The sequence below is a fragment of the Carica papaya genome, chromosome 3 (genome assembly GCF_054855325.1).
Source record: "Carica papaya isolate Zhongbai chromosome 3, ASM5485532v1, whole genome shotgun sequence".
NCBI lineage: Eukaryota > Viridiplantae > Streptophyta > Magnoliopsida > Brassicales > Caricaceae > Carica > Carica papaya.
The window spans coordinates 21,863,807-21,888,545 of NC_142311.1; the positions used below are offsets into that span (position 1 = coordinate 21,863,807).

The following is a 24,739-nucleotide window of genomic DNA, read 5'->3' on the forward strand; positions in this document are numbered from 1 at the left end:
CTCATGGATCCACAAGTTTGAGTGCATGACTGTTCTTGCACTCTGATTTTAATCTATGTCATGCTTTACAAAGTCATTCCAACTTCTATCTACTAAGGGCAATACAGATTTCTGACTACCCATGTGGAATGACAAACTCATTTCATTTATAACAGCAATTTGTGGCTTGCCAAACCAACAGTATATTTACGACTTGCCAAACCATGACATGATCTCTTACCACGGCCATGCCAACTACAGTGGTCCTATATGTTAACTATGGCCACGACCGTACTTCGCCAAAGGTGACCCCTACAATCATATTGCGTCACTACTCTCGTTAGAGGGTACGTCATCATCCACAAGGAGTGGTTCTCTCATGTATTTTCAGACCAGATGGGGAAAAACAGAAACCTCTCAGAGATAACAAGCCTAACGAAATACTTTGTGAATTATGCATGCCAATGCCAATACATATTTCTCATTTCTATACATCATGTCATTTTTAATTTGTTTTTTCGCCATCATTTGCATCATATATCAATATTTATCTCAAGCATTAAATCATTTAAATCACATGCAAATAAATAGTTCATATACATTCATAAAACATGCATTAATACATAAAATTATTTCGTTTAAGCATATAATTTAAATCATGCAACCATTAACTTAAACTTTGTTAATTTTAATCAAAAGATGCTCCCTAGGATGTTTAAAAGGAAATACTCAATTACTTACTGAAATCTTGCTATTTCCTATGCCTTTTCTTTTTCTCCTCCTCTCCCTCTCTCCTATATCACTCCCTCTTCTCTTTAAAGCTCTTTGGTGAAAGGAATAATTAAATGGTAGTGATGAGGAAATGGTGAAGTGAAGGTCACTATTTATATTAAATGGGGACCATTAAACTTGCACAAAGTGGAAAAATCTGGTGAAGAGAGAAAAAGTCAATGAAAAAGTTGAGATGTGACGACCGATAGATGTGACTGACAAATGAACAATGTGATGTGACGGTAGCAAAAAAAAGAGAGACACGCCACCCAAACAACGGCGATATGTCGCCCAAGCGACGGTGACATACCACCTAAGCCAGCGATCACACATTGCCTATCTAGCAGCAGACGCCACCCAAAGGTGACACAGGGTGCCCAAAGGGGCAGCATAATCTGCTCCAGACAGTGCTCGCCGTCCCAGCCAGCCTCACACTGTAGGCCTAGCCTGCCGCACGAATAGACCGCGCCTCGTGCTCTACTCGGATGGGACTTTCGCAAAATGCATATGTTCGTTGTTGGCCGCGTACGTGTATAAGTGATCGGCGCACAGAGCCTATTCCTATAGGATCCCTCTCGCAGAATTTTATGCCTTTTTTTCTATTTTTCTTTGAAATCTTTTTAAATAATAAATAAAAATATGATTTTCCTATGATAAAATAAAATAATTAATTTCAAGAATTATTTAACCTAAATAAAATACAAAATTAAAATATAAAATACGATATTCATCAAAAAATTAAAAATACTAAATATTAAGGAGTTTAAACGACCTTAGGGCTTAAATAAATAGGGGTTGAAGGTTTTTCGTGGTGTTACATTCCCCCACACCTTAGAAAATTTGATCCCACAAATTTATCATGAATAGGTCAGGAAACTTCTCTCGCATTTCGTTCTCCAACTCCCATGTCACGTCTTTCAGAGTGTGGTGTTGCCTCTACACCTTCACCATAGGAATCCTCTTGTTGTGCAAAACCTTGTTAGTCCAATCAACAATTTCTACAGGGAGCTCCTCGTACATCATATCAGCTTGAACCTGCATCTCTTAGTGAGGAATGATGTGAGAAGGGTCAGGGTGGTACCTTTTGAGCATGGAGAGATAGAAAACATCATGCAAATTCGCAATCTCTGGGGGCAGAGAGAGGCGGTATGCCACAGGTCCAACACATCGTACGATCTAAAAAGTTCCTACATAACAGGGCTCAGTTTTCCCTTCTTACCGAACTGCATTTTTTCATTATAAGGAAAAATATAAAGGAAGACTTAATCGCTAACAACAAATTCCAAAGGTCCTCTATGGTTGTCGGTGTAGCATTTTTGGTCACTCTGGGTAGTGCTAAGTTCCTTTGAATGATAACAACTTTCTCGATAGTCTTCTGGATGTAATCAGGTCCTAAACAACACTGGTTCCCAACTTCATTCCAATAAGTGGGAGAATAGTAGATCCTACCTTAGAGATCTTCATACGGAGCCATGTCAATGCTGGAATGATAATTGTTATTGTATGTAAATTCACATAGGAAAAGATACTCATACCAGTTATCACTAAAGTTGAGGACACAAGCGTGCAATATGTCTTCTAATGTTTGGATGGTATGTTCAGACTGGCCATTGGTCTGGAGATGATAAGTAATGTTGAAGAACAATCCCGAACCAAGTGCTTCTTAGAAGCTATTTTAGAAATGGGAGGTGAATCAGGGATCTCGGTCTGACACAATGGATGAAGGGATGCCATTGAGTCAAATAATCTCCTCGACATAGAGGTGGGCTAATCTACTGGTGGAATTTGTGGTTCTAATTGGTAGAAAATAGGTGGTCTTGGTCAATCTATCAATAATAACCCATATTGTATTGTGACTGGCACAGGTCCTGGGCAGATCAGTGGCAGAGTCCATGATCAGGTGCTCCCATTTCCATTATGGAATAGGGAGGCCTTATAACAAACCGCCAAGTCTCTAGTTTTCTACCTTAACTTGTCGACAAATAAGGCATCAGGAGACATAGTTGACAATGTCCTTCTTCATTCCATGCCATCAATATTGATGCTTTAGTTCCCAGTACATCTTAGTACTCCCGAGGTCAATAGATAGTTTGGAGGCATAGGCAGCCTTGAGAACATTCGTCCTGATAGTGATAGGGACTCAAATACGATCCAAAATTTGCACAATCTATCATCTGTGAGCTTAAAATCAGGAAATCTATCAGAAGTAAACCTACTAAAATTTTTAGTTATTTCTAGGTCGGTGGATTGAGCTTCTCAAATCTTCATGAAAAGCTCACGAAAATCTCAGATCTGGGCGAGGTAGGCACCATGGCAATAGTGGTTAAGGCAGAGTGCCTGCATAACATCAACTAATTTCCAACTCGAGGCCATGGTTTGGACTAACAAAATGGACTCCTTTCAGCTCAGAGTATTTGCGACTACATTACCTCTAATAGGGTGGTAGATGATCTTGTAGTCATAGTCTTTCAAGAAGTCCATTCAATGCCTCTATCTCATATTCAGTTCCCTCTGCAAAAATATATACTTCAAACTTTTATGGTTAGTATAGATTTAAAATGTATGACTGTATAACTAGTGGCGCTATATTTTTAAGACAAATACTATGGTCACCAACTCCAGGTTGTGGGTAGGGTAGTTGCACTCATAGGGCTATAATTGTATGGATCCATAAGCAACTATCCGACCATGCTGCATTAAAACACAACCCAAATCAATGTGAGACGTATCACAATAAACCTGAAATCTTCAGTATTGTTGGGGAGAATCAACATCGGAGTAGAGGTGAGATGAGATGGTACTTTAACTCAGCAAAACTTTGATCCCATTTATAATCCCATATGAAAGGTACACTCTTCCTGGCGATACAGGTCAACGGAGCTACAATCTTGGAGAACCCATCGATGAATCATAGGTAATAACCTGTTAAACTAAGGAAACTACGTACCTCAATCACATCTGTTGGTAGGTTCTAGTTAATTACTATTTTGACCTTAGATGGATCCACAGAAACTCCTTCGTCTGAAATTACATGGCCAAGGAAGGAGAATCAATCCAACTAAAAAGAGCACTTAGCTAAACTTTGTATACAGCTGGTTCTGGCGAAGGGTTTTCAATACTCAAGATAAATAAACTACGTGTTCTTTCAGGCTCCTAGAATACACTAGGATGTCATCAATGAACATGATGACGTATTGATCTAGCATATGTCTCAAAATCTTGTTCATAAGATCTATAAAAGTAGCAAGGGCATTAATTAATCTAAAAGATATAACATTGAACTCGTACAGACCATATCGGCATTGAAAAATTTTTTTAGAATATTTTATTCTTTGACTCGTAACTGGTAGTGTCCCGATTTGAGATTGATGTTTGAGAAGACTATAGCTCTTTGTAACTTATCAAAGAGGTCATCAATACGAGGTAAAGGATACTTACTTTTCACCATTACATGATTGAGTTCTCTATAATCTATGCACAGTTAGAGTGAGTCGTCCTTTTTCTTCACAAATAACACTAGGGCACCCAAAGGAGAATGATTGGGGCATATGAATTTTTTACCAAAAAGTTCGAAAAGCTTGTTTTCCAATTCTTGAGTTCAATAAAATTTATGCAATAGGTAGTTTTTGAGATAGGTTGTGTTCTAGGAAGTAAATCAATAGAAAACTCTTATCACTTATGGGGGAGGCAGACCAGGTAGATCTTCTGGAAAGACTTCCAGAAAGTTTACAAACAGTCCTGAATGGTGTATATAGCAGAATCAACATCCATATTCTTATTTATTCAAAGGTTAGATAATAGCAAAACTAGATTTTTATTTCATTTTTGGTGATTGTAAGGTTACAAATTTACTTTTACAGTTAATAATTGTCCTATATTTCTCTAACCAATCCATTCCTAAAATAACATCAAATCCTAAAAAATCTAAAATTATTAGATCTACTGACAGTTCTACTTCTAAAGCTTTTATTTTACAATTTTTATACACACAATGAGCTTCTCATAAGCCCCTATAGGGAGTTTCTATTGCTAACACTTCAACTAAGGGTTCAGGCCTAATATCTAATTTACAGGCATATGAACAAGAAATCAAAGAGTGGGTAACATCTATATCAATTAGAGCTCTAAAAGAAATGTCATTGATAGAAAGCATACCCTGAATAAGGACAGGAGTAGTGAGGGTACCGGGTTCATCAAGGTGGTACACACGACCATGGGCTACTGATCTGGCCAAGTCCTTTAGCCATTGGGGGAAAACCTTCACAAAGTGCTGAGTACTTGCGCACTTATAGCAGGCATTGTTCAAACGCTGACTTGGCTAATCAACATACAAGCAACCAGAATGCTGGCATGGTTGGAAAGATTGGGCAGGTTGTCTAGTAGGTGGAGGTAAAGTAGAGGCAAGGGCAACTTCGGGTCACTTATCAAGATGGCTACTAACTGGGTTAGGCAGTCTTCTCCTGGGCTATTAGGGTTAGTGTTGTTGTTGTTGGGTACAGATTCAACCGCTATATTGGTGCTTAGCTGAAAAAAGGTCTTCAACCAACTTGGCATATTCTAGCACCTCGGCATACGAGCAAGGTTTTAGCATCGCAACTGAGTCATAGATATTGGCACAAAGGCCTTTCATAAAGTTCCTCACTTTATGACTCTCAGGCATGACCATTAATGGGGCAGACCTAGATAGTTGGATTAATCGGGCTGCATATTGGGCAACCATCAAGTTTCCCTGGAAAAGGTCCTGAAATTCCTGCTCTTTTTTCTCTCGAACATAGACTGCGAAGAACTTCTCACATAACACATCCATAAAAACTTCCAAAGTGGTAGGGGTAGGTAGGACTTTCTTTTTAAGCCGCAACCAATGTTCAACTTCACCAGTTAGCATGAATGCTACTAGGGAAACTTTTTGCTCCTCAGTTAGGTCTAAGATAGAGAAAAGTTTCTCTATCTATAGGATCTAGGCTTCGGTTACTAAGGGGTCTAGGCCTCCTTCAAAGTGGGGTAGGTTAAGTTTCCTAAACTCTGGTATGTTGTAGGAGATAGACCTCTTAGCTGGTCGGTAGTCAGGGGCAAGAGGATGTTGGTAAGGGTTTGCTTTGTTTTGTCCTATGGCTATGATTAGAGCCTGGATGGCTAAAAAAAAATTAGTAAACTCAATCCTGGTCAAATGATCGTGGGCCTAAGGTTTTTTGGTACACTCTATAGAAGGTCTCCCTCGCGTCATTCCTACAAGAGAAAAGGAAGACACGAGTTGGTGGTCTAGTTTTTGAAAGATGACATAATTCTTAAGTATTTTAGAAGGGTTTCCTAGCTACAGCTTCAATTGTAAGAGATTATTTTGCGTAACTGCTCTGATACCAACTGTGACATCTCAAATGCAAATTAAGGCATAAAGGTGCCATATACAAAAATAGATTACGAGTGCATAATAGATAAGTGTATGCAATAGAATAAATAATTACAATCCCTTACAAAATAATAATAGAGTTCCATACATCACTGAGGCAGAAACAAAATTAATTACAAGCCTTTACAAAAGATAGACTCATCAAAGTACGAAACAATTATGCACTCATAAAGAAGGTTCATAGATCCGGGGGATCCTCAAAGACTTCCAGGGGTAGTTCAGCGATCAGTTCCTCATTATATTCCTCATTTGGAGGGGGACATGGAAACGGGTGAGTTCTATATACTCAGTAAGAAAAATAGTATTTACATAACATTATAAGATATTAAAAGTAATTAAAAATACCATCATTACTTACCATCAAGAGTCACATAAGGTAATTATAAAAATAATTTATTTTATTAAAAAATATCAAATCTATCATGTCATAGTCATATCATGTCAATTAAATCAATCCTGTTGAAGATAGAGAAAATCAAACACATCATGATATGCACTATATTTTATTTTGTTCTTCGTGTCAAGTTGTTCTGACTTCCATCTACTAAGGGCAATACGGATTTTTGACTATCTATGTGGAATGACAAGTTCATTTCATTTATTAAAGCAATTTGCGGCTTGCCAAAGCAGCAACACATTTATGGTTTGCTAAATCATGACACGATCTATGACCATAGCCGTCCCAACCACAATGGTACTACATATTAACTATGGCCATAGTCGTACTGTCAAAGGTGATCCCTACAATCATATCGCATCACTACTCTCATCAGAGGGTATGCCGTCATCCATATGAAGCGGTCCTCTTACATCTTTTCATACCAGAATGAGGAGAAATAGAAACTCCCAACAAAGATAAAAAGCCTAACGAAACATTTTGTGAATTATGCATGCTAATGCAAATTCATATTTCTCATGTATATACATCATGTCATTTTAAATTTATTTTTCCATCATCAATTGCACCAGATATCAATATTTATCTCAAGCATTAAATCATTTAAATCACATGCAAATAAGTAGTTCATATACATTCATAAAGCATGCATTAATACGTAAAACTATTTTGTTTAAGCAAATAATTTAAATCATGCAACCATTAATTTAAACTTTGTTAATTTTAATCTAGAAATGCTCCATAGGATGTTTAAAAGTAAATCCTAAATTCTTTAATGAAACCTTGTTATTTCCTACACTTTTCTTCTTCTCCTCCTCTCCTTCTCTCTCTAGATTACTCCCCTCTCTCTAAAGCTCTTTGGTGGATGAAAGAATGAAATGGAAGTGATGAGTAAATGGGGAAGTGAGGGTCCTAATTTATAGAAAATGGGGACTGTTAGATTTACACCAAATTACAAAATCTGGTGAAGAGAGAAAAAGTCAATGGAAAAGGTGAGATGTGATGATTGAGAGATGTGATTGACAAATGGACGATGCGATGTGACAATGGCATGAAAATTAGAGGCACGCCACTCAAATGACAGCGACAAGTCGCCCAAACGACGACAGCATGCAACCCAAGCTAGCGGCTGCAGGCCAGAGGTAGCGCGCACTACCCCAGCCTACCGCACCCAGTAGTCCTAGCCTGCCTCCCACACGAACGAGATGAGCATATAGTGCACGCTTCCCGTGCTAGCCGTGCGCGTGCACACCCAGGCGCGCACAGGTGGGATCCCTTCTGCGGGCGTTCCTGCAGGATTTTTTGCCTTTTTCTCTATTTTTCCCAAAAAAAATTTTAAATGATAAATAAAAATATAATTTTCCTACGATAAAATAAAACAATTAATTTCAAGAATTATTTAACCCAAATAAAATATGAAATTCAATATTCATTTAAAATTTTAAAGTACTAAATATTAAAGAGTTTAAATAATCTTAGGGCCCAAATAAATAGGGATTCACATTACGAATTAACCACGAAGGTTTTTCGGGGTGTTACAAAAGTCTTATGGGCCATCAAGACAACCGGCCCAAGAAAGCACCGAAGATGATGAGTTGTGGCCTTTCGTATTTATCTAGGAAGACAAAAAAGCCAAGGCCACGCAATGAGGGAAAGTATCCATGGGTGGGCCGTCTGAGTCACCCTACTCACCCCACGGCCCCTTAGGCCCAACTCGCAGGCTAGAAGGCCGTGCCCCCAAAAAAAATGTGCAACCCATGCTGTATGTCCCAACAAGTGGGCTGACAGGGGCCCAACGATAAGACTCAAGAGCTAGTCCTTATCTCGAGACCTGACCCAATGAGTCTGCATGCGAAGAAGAAACATTCAAGCCGACCGAATAACCCAATAAGCAGGTTGCAGCAGCAAACTCTACAGTAGTTGCAAGCCCAGCTAAGGAGGAAGTCGGGTAGGCTGCGGAGCTATGAGGCTGGAAGGTGTCGCGCGTGAGCGAGCCCAGCCCAAGTTGCACACACGCATGTGGGCTTCCCTAACCGACACGGGTGAAGTGTGTGATGTGTGTGGGGAAGGGGAAGAGATGGTGTGTTCTTGGACTTCTTTTCACCACATGCTCCATGTGATTTTTAAACCCCAATTCAGTAAATTCACATGGTAATTATCCTCTATTATTTAATTATTATTATTTAATGTATTTAAATTTCAAATCTATCAAGAGATTACATTATCTAATATTTTAATCTTAGGGATATCCTAAGCTATTATTTTATTATGTAATTTTAATCCTAAGACCTTATCCTATTATTATTTTAATGTAAGGTCTATCCCCAAGAATATTTAATTAATTATCTTGTATTTAGATGAAATGGAATAAATATTTTATTATGTAATTATCTTATAATTAGATAGAATTTTATCTAGGAGATTATTTTATTAAATTCTTCAAGAGATTATAATCATCTAGAATTATCTGGGGGAAGGCTATAAATAAGGTTTTGCCCATAGGTTGTAAGCACACCAATTACAATCAATTTCAGAAAATTCTTGAAAGTTTAGGCTTTTCTTCAATTAGTTTTTTTCTAATTTTAGCTTATTCACGTTTTTTCAGAAAGCGGGAGTCTTCAGAAGTCTTATTGAGGTAAGGAATGGGATCAACTTATCAGTATTCCATGGTGTTTTTCCTTTCCTTGGTTTATCTTTTCTAGTCTTTATTTTTGCATTCTCTTTAGGATTATAGATTCAATTAGAGGGAGGAGTTTTTTAGGTAGTTAAGTTTTGGTATTGCATAATATTGAGTGGGTTATAGGAGTTGATTCAATCCTCCACATACCCTCCCGCTTCATAAATATATCTTAGGATGATTAAGAATTGATTTCCCATGATAAAAACACCCTAGAACCTGCGAATTTGACCCAAATTCGTCACTGACTCTGCTTTGCGCACAGACGTCGTCCATTCGTGCATTCGCATTCTGTTTTGTGTGTTAGTGAGGTAAGAGATATAGTAATCTAGTTTATACAAATTTGAAATTTTATAAATGCATTTATAAGGTGAAAATCGCATGAAATTTAGCCCCTACATGATGCTAAAAAAAATAAAGTGTGTGTGTGTGTTCATGCATATTTTGTGTAACTAAAATGTGTTTAAGTGTTTAATGAAGGTTCAATAATGTTTACGAATATATTTAAAATGTTTTAAATCAAGCACAAATGGAAAAATGAGATTTTGAATAAAATGGAGAAATTGGGGAATTATTAAGATTGAGAGAAAATTTAATCAAACTAAAAAATATATATTATAATAATAATACTAAAATAAAAAATAAAAAAATGAAATTAAAAAAATAAATAAAATTCCCTAAAATTTAACTAATTAATTAAAATCAATAAAATGAATTAAATTAATAAAATTCTTAAAATTAACATTTTAAATAAAATGTAGGAAAGAAAAAGAGGGTTAAAATTTCAAAGTTAGAAATTAGGCTTTAAAAAAATCAATAAAAATATAATTGAAGAGTTTAAAACTTAATTTACAAAGAGTTTGATAAAATTTGATTCACCTAGCTTCCTTCAAAGAACCTGATTGTATTTATTTTGGGACGTAATCAGGGTGCGGGTGTTGGTATTTGGGTTCCAAGTTTGGGATCGGTGTTTAGTGTTTTTGAGATGAATAACTTAACCATTGGATTCATATCATGGCGATCGAATAAAATAGTGTGATGACAACTGGAGTGGTTGGGCGATTGTATTTATTTGATACCTATTCATGTATTTATTGATTGATTGATTGATGTCCCATTTTGTGGCTTTGATCGATGTCTATATTGCCTCCTTGGGAAATAGTTGTAAACGGTCGTGCACGTGGGTTTATAAATAGTATAACTAAATTAAAGATTAATAAACTATAATAAAACTCAAAAGAAGAGTCTAGTCTAGTGTGCATGTGTTCTATGGTTGTGTGTGTGTCTTCTTTGAATTATTGTATCGAACATAGGCATCATGATCAAATGGATATGATTGAAATAAATAAATAATATTATTATTCATTAATTACATTGAAGTAACAGTTTTTAATCCTGTTTGTATGGCTTTAATATTGTCTTTCGTTTGAGTTTTTGAAACTCACCCCAAATTCAAATCCCCCAGATGATAACTTGGAAGGCCTCCCTGAAAAGCCTTGTTTGGATCCTTTACAGGACGAGTAGGAGAAAAGAGGAGATCCTTTTTGGGTGTTTTGTTTCATGAGGCTAGTTTATGTATTTTTGCATAGGTTATCTTTACTGTATAGATAAATATGACAAACTTACTTACCTCAGTGTACAACATATATATATATACGTATGGGATATTTCTTCCACTATTTTGTCGATTAGCTTTCAAATATCTGCTTGATTTAGACATTGGTATTGTAATTAGCATCAAGACGTCACAACATAATTCACACACGTGCATGCAAGACTAGACACATCTTCTGACTAAATTTTAAGACCAAATTATTATCTTAATTTTAATTTTGTTGTTTACAGTCCTACGCGCGTAGCTACTTACACTATTTCCAATGAGGGTGCAGGTCACCAACTAGCTAAGGATGGAAGCACAATCAATTAGTAACAATAAAGATGTTTGCAAATCACTTAGTACTCTCTAGTCATCATCAATCAGTTATCACTCTGGTTGCTATCATTCACATTCTTGAGCTCTAGGACCATGAATAGTAATCAGTTCAGAGTCCACAGACCACTGAACCCGGTCCCATAATTGCAACCCAATATCACACCAAAACTCTAGTAGTTCCCTTATAACCTCTATATCTCTCCAAGGAAATCAGTGCATCGGATTTAACTGAACACTGTGTTATTTATATTTTAGACCCTTTAACAATTCTTTGTTAAATTTAATATATTATTTTATCCTATTAATTTTACTAATATGGAAAGTTTATTATAATTTAATTCTTTTGAATTATTATCCAATTATTTGTTTACCATATTTTATTTTACTTAGATTTCTAATTTTATTTAGTTAATTGTTTTATTTAATTATTATTTAATTCTTTAATGTATTTTATTTAAATATATATTAGGTTTCATTATTATTATTTATTATTTATTCAGTTCTATTATTTTTTTCAATGCTTCCATCACAAATCTTATCCAAATTTCTATCTCATATTATAACTAATTGTTTTCTAATTTTATTAATTATTATTATTATCTTTTTTATTATTATTTCAACTTTCATCCTTTTCATACGAATTAAACATTTTCTATTGTTTTCTAATTTATTATGTTTTATTATTATTATTCCCCAAATAAACTCACTTGTCCAAATCTAGCCAAGGAAATAAAGTCCCCATGTTGGGCTCGTGGCCTAGTGGGCTTTCGTGAAGCCCCTCGTTATGGGCTCATGTTTGCCGGGCCAACATAGCCTGCTGACCTGCTGTACAGAGCAACCAAACCAAGGGAACATACCGTGTCTAGGGGCACACTGTTGGGTCCCTATTTTGGCATGCTTTGGCACCTGAATACTCTTAACTCTCCTTGACTTGGCATCTACGTGTTGGTAGTATGCCGAACGTGGTTCCAGGTTATCCAGTTGTGCCCAGAATCCATCTCCTTTATGTGTTAACACAAAAGAAACTGTGAAGCATGAGTTCAGGGGCATTTTGATACCCAAACGCTTAATAGAGGCTAATGGCCTTTATTTTTCATCCCATCTTCTTCCATTTCTATTTCCAAAACAACCAAGCTTTCACCATCATCATCCAATTTCATTTATCAAAACTACATAAAGAAACATAATTAAAACATTTATAATAGTCAAAGAAATTCGATGAACACACCCACCCGTTTCCATTTTAAAACCACCTTGTTTAATATTTTCTTTTAATCAAAACCACCCATGAAATGCAATCTATAAAGGCCCTATTTGTACATCTAAATTATCCACAATCTTACCTTGATGTAGAGGCAGATAATCAAGTTAGAAGCTAGAAAATAGATTGCAACGTAGAAAGGTCAGTCTGCAAGGAATTCTGGAAAAGAAACTTGGAAACAACTTGATTCTTTATTAAGGTTGATCATACTTAACTGAAAATCCTATTTCTAAATTTGTAATCCAAAATAAAGGAAGAATAAGAAGAAATAAACCTGGAAAATTGATAAGCCCAAAAGGTCAGTAAGAGTGCCATGTAAGAACCCAAAAATTATGGATCAAACGGGACCAGAAGTAGGCTAAAGAAAGAGTCAAAATAGAACAGTCAACAAAGAAGAATTTGCTCTTAGGATTTCCAGTCGTGAATCTGTTCTTCAGTTAGGATTTCTAGCCGTTATAAGTTGTTTTGAGTTATCTGATTTTTTTAGATTTAATTCCATCATGTTATTGTAAAAGTAGGAAAGTCTGTTAATTCTTTTTGTATTTAAAGACGTTTGAGATGAATAAAATAGCAGGTTGAATTTCCAGCAAAAACTCCCTATCAGTCTGTTTCTCACTGTAAGCAGAAACAATCCATTTTCCTTCACCCACATTCTCCACTCTAATCGGGACCTATCATTGGTATCAGAGCCTCGCCACCATGACCAACAACAAGGAATGGATAGAAAATTTAGAGCATAGTGTCGGCAACACACAGGACCACCTGAGTCACATGGAGTTGGGAACAACTGACAAGCTCCAGCATCTAGAAGATGCCATCTGGAGACTGACCGACACCCTCATCTAGAATAAAGAAAGATCTAGTAGCTACCCACTGAACCAGTCAGCTCCAACCCGACCACATCGCAAAAAATGCACGAAAGCGAACAACTTTCCACTGCTAGTTAGCCAAGCTTGAATTACCGATGATCCAACTGTTTGGCTTAACCGAGTCGAGCAGCTTTTTCTAATTTTAGAGAACAGAAGAAGAACACAAGGTGTCACTTATGGCCTTCCACCTCGATGGTGAAGCCAATCAATGGTGGCTTTGGCTACACCGGGCATATAGAGAAGAAGGGAGGGTGATTTCCTTGACCGGGTTCATTGAGGACCTTTAGGCTTGTTTCAGGCTGACTGAAGGAGAAGACTTCGATGAGGCCCTATCACACGTCAAACAAACAGTCCCATTTAGAGATTACCAGCGGGAATTTGAAAGGCTTGGGAATAAAGTGCAAGGATGGACCTAGCGGGGCCTAGTTGGGACCTTTATGGGCGGGCTTAAGCCCGAGATATCAGATGGAATCTGTATGTTTAGGCCCAAGTCCCTTAAGGAAGCAATTGGCCTGTCTCGGATGAGAGAAGATCAGCTAGACCAGTAGAAGTGGGCTAACTAATTCGAACGAAGCGTGCCTGCCCTGAACTCAACCAATTCCAACGGGTTTTGACCTCAAGCCCTAGCCCCACTTGCCACTGCACCAAAACACATATCATGGGAGGAAATGTAGTGCCGACGAAGCCAAGGGCTCTATTTCAACTGCGATGAGAGGTTTACGGTCAGTCATCGACACTGCAAACCTCAGCTGCTCCTGCTTGATAAAACGATAGAAAATGAAAAAGAAGAAGAAGGGGCAGCCGAAGAGCTGGAGATCTCCTTACACACACTCACTAGGTGGTCACCGTCCCGTACCATGTGCATCCTTGTCACTGTTCATAAGTAGCAGCTGGTGGCCTTGATTGATAGTGGGTCGACCCACAATTTTATTAGTGAAAAAGTTGTGAATCGACTTCACCTTATTGTGGTGTTGACTACTCCTTTCCTGGTCAAAGTAGTCAATGACAAATCACTCAGTTGCTAGGGAAGGTTCGAAAATGTTGATATCGACATTAAAGGTATGTTTTTCAAACTGAATCTCTACTTATTACCATTAATTGGGCTTGGTTTAGTTTTAGGGATTCATTGGCTTGAACAATTGGGATCTGTTATTTGCAGCTGGAAAAAATTGACTATAGAATTTATCTACAATGGGAAGCCAAGCCTGTTATAGGGGTTGAATGGCTGACTGATATAGAGAGCCTCTAGAAAAGAGATGAGTCAGCAAAATGCACTATTTATCGTCTGTGTGTAAACTCCTAACACAACAAACTTAGCCACAACCAAGGTAGACCTTCAAGAAGTTCTTGATGCATTTGAAGAGATTTTTAGAGATCCTGATTCTCTCCCACCAGCCAGGTAGATTGATCACAAAATTATTTTAACAGAACCCATCAGTTTTAGGCCATTCATATATGCTCACTTTCAGAAGGCAGAAATTAAGAGACAAGTCCAAGACATGTTGAGATTGGGTATCATCAAACCAACTATCTGCCCCTTTTCATCACCAATCCTCTTAGTTAAGTAGAAGGATGGAACATGGAGGTTTTATACTGACTATAGGGCATTGAACTCAGTCACCATTAAGGACTGTTTTCCTATTCCCACGGTTGAAGATATGATTGATGAGTTATATGGCGCCACTTTCTTCACCAAATTCGACCTAACATCCGGATACCATCAAATCAGAATGCACCCTCTAGATAATCATAAGACAACATTTAGGACTCACAATGGGCATTATGAATATCTCATCATGCCCTTTGGCCTATGCAATGCACCATCTACATTCAAAGCAATGAACTCTATCTTTAGACCATACTTGAGAAAGTTTATATTTGTATTCTTCGATGAAATCTTGTTTACAGCACCAGTTGGACTTTTCACTTGGAACACTTGCAACAAACTTTTGAGATATTAAAAAGCCACTGGTTCTTTGTCAAAAAGAAAAAATATGTATTTGGCCAGCAGGAATTGGAGTACTTGGGACACATCATTACCCCATTAGGGGTCAAGGTCGATCAGGGAAAAATACAAGCCATGCTGTAGTGGCCCCGACCACAGACTATTACTGGAATTGAGAGGCTTCCTCAGGTTAACCGGTTACTATAGCAAATTTTTCCAGAATTATGGGGTATTGGCCCAACCTCTCACGTAACTCTTGTAAAAAAAGAAAGTTCCAATGGGATGACCAGGCCGAGGCTGCCTTCGAAGGATTGAAGCAAGCTATGACAACAGCACCCATGCTAGTTTTACCTAATTTCAATGAGCCATTTACCATAGAGACAGACACATTAGGAAATGGTATTGGGGCTGTCCTCACTCAACAAGGGCAACCAATAGCATACCTAGGCAGGGCAGTAGGGGTTATCAAGCAAGCATGGTCAACAAACGCAAAGGAAATGCTAGCAATCATAGTGGCAATTCAAACTTGGAGACCATATCTGTTGGACCATAACTTCTTGATTATAACGGATCACCGAAGTGTCAAACACTTCTTAAGCTAATGCATCACAACGTTGGAACAATAAAAATTAATATCCAAACTCTTCAGATATGATTATGAGATTGTCTATAAACTAGGGAAAGAAAATAAAGCTGTAGATTCACTTTCCAGATAGGGTGACAGACCTTCTTTAGATGCGTTGTTTGTTTATGAGCACCACCTCTCAGAAGATATTAGAAAGGAAATAATAGAATACCTATATATGCAACGGATAAGTATTATGGCTCATGCTAGAGGGGCCCTATCAATGGAAAAATAGACTGCTTCATTACAAACATCGGGTCATGATTCCACTAGGGTCCAAGATTATTCCCCAACTGCTCCACACATACCATAACTCTTAGTTGGGGGGACATTTGAGAGTTTTGCGAACGTACAAACATCTGGAACAACAATTTTACTAGCCCGCAATGAAGCAAGTAGTCCAATGCTATGTGCCAGCATGTAAAATTTGTCAAAGAGCTAAAACTGATATTCTCTCACCAATTGGACTCCTACAGCTGCTACCTATTCCCTGCCAAGTATGGGACGACGTCACTATGGATTTTATAGAAGGCCTACCAAGCTCTAATGGTAATGATACTATACTGGTGCTGGTTGATTGCCTAAGCAAAACTTTTGACCTCTTAGCCTTAACCCATCCTTATACTGCTAAGATAGTAGCTGAGAAATTCATAGAAGGTGTGGTGAAATTGCATGGCATGCCAAGGACAATAGTTAATGACAGAGACCCTATTTTTATCAGTAAGTTTTGGAATGAGTTCTTCAGCAGGTCAGGAACGCAATTAAAAATGAGTTCAACCTACCATTCAAAAATAGACGACCAATCCGAAGTGGTCAACTGGTGTGTAGAACAGTATCTCATGTGCCTAACTCATTAACGACCTTGAAAATGGTATTTTCTTCTCCCATCGACATAATTTTGGTACAATATCACCTCCCACTCCTCTATTGGGATGACACCTTTCTAAGCCCTTTATGGGCGAGCCCCACCTATCATTACATTATACCAGAAAGGCATGACACTGGTTCATGAAGTTGACCACCAATTGATAGAAAGAAATAACCTCCTACAACAACTCAAGGCTAATCTCCATGCCGCAAACAATCACATACAATAAATAGCTAGTAAGAAATGACGACATATTGAGTTTTAAAAAGAAGATTGGTCTTTCTAAGACTTTAGCCATACCGCCAATAGTCTATATTTAAGAGGGCAATACAAAAACTAGCCTATCAATTATATGGACCATACTAAATTGACTAATGCATCAGTGTTGTGGCCTGCAATCTCAAGCTGCCAGAAGGATTCTGCATCCACCAAGTATTCCACATATCATTGCTTAGGACCACTATGGTTGGTACGACCGTGGCATAGATCATACCATGGTTTGACCAGCTGGAAGTGGCCTTGAGCAAATTGCCATATATGTATATGATCTGGTCATTCCACTTGGGTAGTTAAAAATCTATATCTACCCTCAAAGATTGAAGTTTATAACGATTTCGCAAAGCATAACATAAAAAATCTGTGCATTGCATGATTTATTTGATTTTTTTATTATCTAGCATGATGTATATTTGATTTTTTAGGCTAATGTATCATTTTTTTAATAAATAAATAATTTTCATAATGGTGAGATAGGTAAACATGAAAATTAAACGGTAAGATAAATTAATAAATTTTTGAAATTTTATTATGTTAATTTAATACTGTTTTCTTTACTGAGCATATGAAACTCACTCTTTCCATACCCTCTCCCAGATGAGGAAGAACATGAGGAACCAGAGGCAAACCTACCCTTGGAAGCCTATGAGGATCCCGTGTATCCACAAGTCTGAGTGCATGACTGTCCTCGCACTCTAATGAATTCAATAGTATAGTGAAAGAAGTGGCCCTTATATTTTGTATTTTGTAGTTAGTTCTGGCCTCAGTTTATGTATGTATTTGGAACATTATATATAGTTGTAAGGATTTGTTATGGTTTGATGCCTGCATAAATTCTATCATGTACTCGTTATTCTGAATCTGTATCTGACACCCATTTGCCTTAGTTAGCACTTGGGATGTCACAGATGGTATCATAGTAGAATTATCGCAGAATAAATCCCTTGCACTGAGGCCTAGGGTAGATAAACCTTTTAGAGTACGTAGGAAAGAAATATGTCCTCTTTTTAAAGATTAAACCCTCAACTCATGTGTTCCTTTCTTTTGTCAGAATGATGTGAGGAAGACCATCCGTAGAGCATACTGAATAACCTGAAACCCCAGATCATCTGACCAGGGCTAAATTTGCAGAACTTTTTTGAGCCATTCTAGGATTAACTACAATCATAGGATAGAACCAGGCCAACCTTTTGTCCACCCCTTATCCCTGAATTCTGAAACACGGATCGGTTTATCTTCCACAATATAGCGGAGTTTAGGAAACTTAATCCCCCACACTTTGAATGTGGTCCTAATCTTTTAGTACCCAAAGCTTGGATCCTAAACATAGAGAAGCTCTTCTCTGTACTAAATCTGACTGAAGAACGAAAAGTTCTTTTTACAGCTTTTATGTTAAACGGTGAAGCTGAACTTTAGTGGCAACTTAAGAAAGAAGTCTTGCCTATCCCTATTACCTGAGAAGTTTTCATGGATGTTTTTGTTTTATAACTTCTTCTCTACTTATGTTCGAGAAAAAAAAGAGAAGGAATTCTAGGATCTCCGCCAAAGAAGCTTATCTGTAGCCCAATATACAGCCTATCTTGTTCAACTATTTTGGTTTGCATCTTTGATAGTCACCCCTGAAGGCTGAAAAGCTAGGAACTTTCTTAAAGGCCTTCGTGCTGATATTTATGACTGGATCACGATGCTGAGACCCAGCTCATATGCGGAGGTGCTTGAACATGCCCAGTTAGCCGAAGATCTTATCTCAGCTAAACACCAATGCTTTGCCTGAGTTCGTGCCCAACAATAACCCCAACAGCTTAGAAAAAGATTGCATGACCCAGTAAGTAACCCTCTAGATAAACAAACCAAAATTGCTCTTCTTCTTGGCTTGCCCCCACCTACAGCTCTACCTACCCAAGCTAACCAACCTTGTCAATATTATAGTTGCTCGCATGGTGACCTGCCCTGTCAGCGTATCAATAACACCTATTATCGGTGTAGAAGCAGCTAACACCTTATAAAAGATTGCCCTCAGTGACCAAAGGATGTAGCCCAACCTATAGCACAAGGTTGAGTGTATACCACTTAGATGAATTTGATGTCCTTCCTGCTCCTGTCTTTATTCAGGGTATGCTTTTTATTCATAATACTTTTATCAAGGCTTTGATCGATACTAGTGCAACTCACTCTTTTATTTCTTATGCATTTGCTTGTAACCTAGAAATTAGACCAGAAGCTTTAAGAAAAACGTTAGTGGTGGAAACTCCCTCTAAAAGACTACTCGAGGCTCATTGTGTATATAAGGACTGTAGGATAAGAACTTTAGGGATAGAGGTATGTGTAAACCTGATACTATTAGATTTTATAGGATTTGATGTAATATTAGGAATGGATTGATTGGAAAATTATAGAGCTATAATAGACTATGAAAGTAAAATTGTAACCTTACGATCCCTGAAAAAGAAATAAAAGTTGTTGTTATTATTTTTCTAACAATTGAATGAATAGGAATATGGACGCTGATCCTGTTGTGTGTTCTATACCAATTGTTTGCAATTTTTTGTTGTCTTTCCCATCAAACTTCCTGGTCTACCTCCCTCACGTGAGGTAGAGTTCTTCATTGAATTGTTGCCTAGAACCCAACCGATCTCAAAGCCTGCTTATCGGATGAATCGCGCTGAGCTAACAGAGCTGGAACATTAGCTTTTTGACCTTATTACCTAGAAATTTATTTGCCTTATTCATTCTCTTTGGGGTGCTCTGGTGTTGTTCATGAAGAAAAAGGATTGTTCCCTCTGACTCTGTGTGGACTACAGGGAACTAAATTGAGTGATCGTTAAAAGGAAGTACCCCTTACCTAAAATTAATGATCTTTTTGACCAACTGCAACGAGCTAGTCTTCTCTAAACTTGATCTCAGGATCGAATATCACCTGTTGAGAGTTAAAGAAGAAGATATTCAAAAAACTACCTTCCAGTACAGGTACAGTTTGTATGAGTTCAGGGTGATGTCGTTCGGATTGACCAATGCCTCAGCAAACTTCATGGATATAATGAACCAAGTTTTCTAACACGCGCTAGATTAGTACGTCATCATTTTTATTGATTACAAGTGTATTCCAAAAGGCTTGAGGAACACACTGTGCATTTGACTAAAGTGTTGGAGACTCTCGGCCAAAACCAACTGTATACAAAACTAAGCAAGTACTCCTTTTGGTTCGATCGAGTTTCTTTTCTTGGCCATGTAATCTAAAGTGAGGAGTGTCTATAGACTCGTCTAAGGTGGAGTCGGTGGTCAGCTGGAATCCACCCACCAACGTGGCTGAAGTACGTAGTTTCCTTAGCTTAGCAGGCTACTACCAACGGTTCATTGACTGATTTGCCAAGATTGTTGACCCTATGACTCGACTCACCTGAAAAGGCATACCCTTCATTTGGAATTATGAGTGTAGTGAAAGCTTCATGCAACTTAAGCATCATCTCATCTCTGCCCCTGTGTTAATTCTCCCTAATAATGTTGGGAGATTCCAAGTTTATTGCGACGCATCTCATATTAGTTTAGGGTGTGTCCTGATGCGACATGATAGAGTAGTCGCCTTTGGGTTCCAACAGCTCAAACTCATGAGCAGAACTACCATACCCAGGACCTGGAGTTGGCAGCCATTATCTTTGCCCTAAAGATATGGCGGCATTATCTATATGGTCAGACTTTTGAAATCTAAACTGACCATAAGAGTCTCAAATATATCTTCTCTCAGAGGGAGTAAAACATGAGACAGAGGTGATGGATGGATCTTCTGAAGGATTATGATTGTCATATCATTTATCACCCCGGGAGAGGGAATGTAGTCGTCGATGCACTAAGCTTAAAGGAGTCAACTGTTTTGGCTCAAACCATGGCCTCTAGTTAGAATATGATGGACACTATACAATCACTCTACCTTAGCTACTAAAGCAAAGGCACTTATCTTTCCCAGATCCGAGCCATACTGGATCTCTTTATAGAGATCTAGGAAGCCTAGGCCATAGACCCAAAACTCACCAAGAATCTAGGTAAGTTCACTTCTGAAGAATCTCTTGATTTCAAGATCTTTGATGATGGACTATTCAGATTTCAAAACAAAATTTGGGTCCCCATTGTTATACATATGAATGTACTCAGGACCGTACAAATATACCAGGACTTGAAGTGACAATATTAGTAGCCAAGAATGAAGAAGAATATAGTTGACTACATCTCCTGATGCCTCACTTGTAAACGAATAAAGGCAGAACATCAGAAACGTGGTGGCTTTTGATCCCCGAATAGAAATGGGAGCATGTAACTATGGACTTTGTCACCGGATTTTTCAGGACCTGTTCTGGTCGAAATGCAATCTGGATCATCATGGATAGGCTGACCAATATTGTCAATTTCCTGCCTATTCGAACCACGAACTCCACCAATAAGTTAGCCTGGCTATATGTTGAAGAGATTGCTCAACTTCATGGAGTTCCCTCATCCATTGTGTTCAACCGCGATCCACGATTCACTTCTCATTTTTGGGATAGCTTCTAAGAAGCTTTGGGGTCTGGGTTGTTCTTGAGCACTACTTACCATCCCTAAACAGATGGCCAGTCAGAACGTACGATCCAAATATTAGAAGACATGTTACGTGCTTACATTTTTTACTCTAGTAATAAGTAGTATGAGTATCTTCCTCTTTGTGAATTTGCTTATAATATTAGTTATCATTCTAAGATTGGTATGGCCCTGTATGAAGCATTATACGGAAGGCCATGTTTTTCCCCTACTTGCTGGAGTGAAGTCGGGAACCAGCACCACTTAGGACAAGATTTCATTCAAGAGACCATTGAGAAGGTTGCAATCATCCGCAAGAACTTGGCAACTGCCCAAAGTTGCCAAAAGAGTTACGTCGACAATCGTAGGTGACCCTTGGAGTTTGCCGTGGGAGATCAAGTTTTCCTAAAAGTTTACCCCTACAAAGGCAAGATGCAGTTTGGGAAAAGAGGGAAAAATGTGGGACATTTTTCGATCATCGAGCGCATTGGACCCATGACATACCGCCTCGCTCTATCTCGAGAGTTCACGGGTAACAAAGATGTCTTTTATGTCTTGATGCTCAAGAGGTACCATCCTGATCCTTCTCATATTATTCCTCGCTATGAGGTGTAGGTACAGGCTAACATGACTTATGAGGAGATTCCTGTAGAGATTCTTGGGTGGATTGATAAGGTCTTGCGTAACAAGACAATTCCCATGGTGAGGGTACGATGGCAGCATCATAACCTAGAAGAAGCGACATGGGACTTGGAGGGCGAAATGAGGAAAAAGTATCAAAACTTATTTGAGACAAATTTGGGACAAACTTTTTTTAAGATGAGGGGATGTAACACCCCATCCATCATTGTGCTTAAATTTTTTGGAAACCCTATTTATTCGAGCCTTTAGCCACGTTAAACTTAATTAATTTATGCTGCTTAATATTTATCATGATTCATAAATCTGGTTAATTTTTATTTAATTATATTTTATTTAATTTAGTTTTCAATTTTATTGTTTAATTTTGCATTTAACTTATTTAAATCAATTATAAACATTTGAGAGAAATTGGAAGACGACAAAATGGAAAAAAAATCCCGTGAGGAGACAAGTTGCCCGCACGGGTCTTGGGCATTGTGCGCGTGAGCTTGCGCGCTCAGTAGCCGTGGGACATGTGCACGACACTCACGTCCCATCCACACACACGCTCGCCTAGGACGTGGGCACCGCATAGGGTTAGAACCTGCGTGTGTCCTGTCGTGCGCAGTTGGGCTGTCTGCGCATTACCTTGTGTGCGGATAGGCATCGCGCACTGTGGCCCACATCTGCGTAGCACACTTACACGGATAGGTGCTGTACACTTGGGCCTACATGCAGTAGGCTTGCACGTGACGCCTAGTGCGCCTAGGCCCTGCGCAAGCGGCAGGAGGCTTGTGTGCCTGTAGGCTAGTCTGTAGAGCGCCGGCTGGGGCACTGCCACCTGAACAGTGCGTCACTGCTATCTCGGGCGACGAGCCACCAGTGGAGAAGGCCCTCCTCCCTCTTTTTTTATGTCGGGCATCTTTTTCTCCTCTCTCTACACCGAATTTTGCCACTTGGCACGAATCCGACGGTTCTTGTGACATAAGTGCTAATTAAGGCAAATGGGTGTCAGATATAGATTTAGAATAACGAGTACATGATAAAATTTAAGTAGCAGAATAAAATCATTACAAATCTCTTATAAATATATATAAGATCCAAAACATAAATATACTGAGGCTAGAAATAGCTACAAAATACAAATCAAAACATAAAGGTCACTTCTTTCACTATTCTACTAGACTCATCAGAGTACGGGAACAGTCATACACTCAAACTTGTGGATCCTCGAGATCCTCATAGACTTCCAATGGTAGGTTAGCGTGCGGTTCCTCACTTTCTTCCTCATTTAGAGGAGGTATAGAAAGAGTGAGTTTCATATGCTCAGTGAGAAAAACAGTATTAAATTAACATCGTAAGATTTTAAAAGTTAATTATTTTGTCTTACCATTTAACTTCCTCGTTTACCTATCTCACATTATGAAAAACTATTTATTTTTTAAGAAAATAATACGTTAACACAGAAAATCAAACATGCATCGTGTCAGATAATAAAAAAAATGAAATAAATCATGAAATACTCAGATTTTCATGTCACGCTTTGCGAAGTCGTTACAACTTCCATCTTTGAGGGTAGATACATATTTTCAACTTCCCAAGTGAAATGACAAGGTCAGATATAGATACGAAATTTGTTTAGGCCCATTTTCGGTTGGCCAAACCATGGTACGATCTATGACCACGGTCGTACCAGCCATAGTGGCCCTAACAGATAACGACAGTCATGACATTACTTAACTATGGGTGACCCCTACAGATAGTACGACACCACATCATTAGAGGGTACACTTTCATCTACTGGGAGCGGTCCTCTTATATCTTTCCAGACAAGAGAGGGGAAGGAGAAACAGATACCTCAAAGGGCAAGGGGAATAAATACCCCTCAGAGATAAAAAGCCTAACGAGATACTTGATGCAACATGCATGTCAATACAGATACATTTCAGACCATACAAGCTTCATTCTACTTTTCTCTTTTTTTTTATTCTTTTTACTATTACCGATTACATATTATATTTATTACATGCCAATTTATAAAGTGTCTACAATTCATATAAATTTTTTTGAAAACAAGAACAATTTGACTCATCTTAATACAGAAGCATACATAGCAGGAAAAATAACAATCATATTAAATTTTTTTATCTAAAAATACTCTTAAGATGTCGAAAGAAATACTAGATTCCTCACTGAAATCTTAATATTTTCTCCTTCACCGTTCTCCTTTCTTTCTCTTCTTCTTTCACTAGACTACTATCTATCTCTCTCTCTCTATCTAAACCTTTAAAAAAAGGATGAGGAGAGGAAGGGGAGGGAAATTTATAGAGTTTTAGAACCAACGGATTCATGCCAAGTGGCAAACTCTAGTGAAGAGAAAGGAGAAAAAGATGATCGGCACGAAAAATGAGAAAAGAGGGCCTCCTCCACTGGTAGTGGTAGTGCTCCAGTCGGCAGGCTGCAGGCTAGCTAGCAGGTGCATAGGCCTCCTACCGCGCGCACGAGCCTACTGCGGGTAAGCCTTAGGCATATAGGGGATGTGCCCACTATGTGTGCGTCCCATGC

General features: G+C 38.2%; 1 long non-coding RNA gene across 1 annotated transcript; it reads left to right on the forward strand.

The window, feature by feature from the left end:
• The first annotated feature begins 13,393 nt into the window (after window positions 1-13,393).
• On the forward strand, window positions 13,394-17,961 carry LOC148266841 (uncharacterized). Its single transcript, XR_015817941.1, has 2 exons — window positions 13,394-14,353; window positions 17,606-17,961. It is a non-coding gene; the product is annotated as an uncharacterized LOC148266841 (long non-coding RNA).
• Window positions 17,962-24,739: the final 6,778 nt, after the last annotated feature.